Here is a 952-nt window from a genome sequence, read left to right as displayed (position 1 = left end):
AAAAAAAAAAAAAAAAAAAAAACTGGCGGTGGCCAGTCGAAACCAAGCCAAGGTGGAGGGTGGCGAGGACAGCGTGTGTCACAGGCTCATGCGGGGGTGGGCTCAGAACTGCGTGGCGGAAGTGATGTCACAAAGGGGCCTGGTTACCAGGGTGCATGTCCCGGTGGGCGCCAGTGCTCCCCGGCTCCTCGCACGGCTGGCTGCGCCGTGTCTACTGCTGTCGCCGGGGCCGGTTTGCATTCCCGACAGAACGCAGAGCTGTCTCAGCTGCTGGTTGTGGCCTGGCCAGGCCGTGGCTACCGCGGCCACAGCCAGAGCAGCCTCAGTGCCATGGAGGTGCCCGGGGCTGCCCATCAGCCCTACTTGGGGCTGATCCTGGGAAAGCTGTGCAGGACTGTGGCAGCATTGCCTGAAGACCTGAGACCGGGCCCTGGCTTTCCGTGGGAACTGGTGACATGTGCGGCTCTTACTGGGTTTTTCCTTCTCTTGTTGTTGTGGAGAAGTGTTCAATCAGTTAGAAGCCGGCTTTATGTAGGAAGAGAGAAAAAGCTACCTGAAGATCTTTCTGGACTAATTGAAGAAAAATGTAAACTACTTGACAAACTTAGCGTTGTTCAAGAGGAGTATGAAGGCTTAGGGTCAGCTGTGAAGGATGTCAGCTTCGAGAAGGAGTCAACAGAGGCACAAAGCTTGGAGGCAACCTATGAAAAGCTGAACAGGTCCAAATCTAAACTCGAGGATGAAATAGTCGTTCTAGCAAAAGAATTAAAAGAACAGAAATCTAAACATTCTGAGCAAGATGAATTGATGGCAGATATTTCAAAAAGGATACAGTCCCTAGAAGATGAATCAAAAGCCATGAAGTCACAAGTAGCTGAAGCCAAACTAATGTGCAAAGTATTTCAAATGAATGAAGAACGTCTGAAGGTGGCAATAAAAGATGCCTTGAATG

General features: G+C 50.6%; 1 pseudogene; it reads left to right on the top strand.

The window, feature by feature from the left end:
- Window positions 1–174: 174 nt before the first annotated feature.
- LOC103584706 lies at window positions 175–948 on the top strand (annotated as a pseudogene).
- The last annotated feature ends 4 nt before the right edge of the window (window positions 949–952 follow it).

Source organism: Galeopterus variegatus, unplaced genomic scaffold (genome assembly GCF_000696425.1).
Source record: "Galeopterus variegatus unplaced genomic scaffold, G_variegatus-3.0.2 Scaffold86523, whole genome shotgun sequence".
Taxonomy (NCBI): domain Eukaryota; kingdom Metazoa; phylum Chordata; class Mammalia; order Dermoptera; family Cynocephalidae; genus Galeopterus; species Galeopterus variegatus.
The sequence above is the reverse complement of the archived record's forward strand: the minus strand, read 5'-3'. Positions and strand labels throughout refer to the sequence as shown.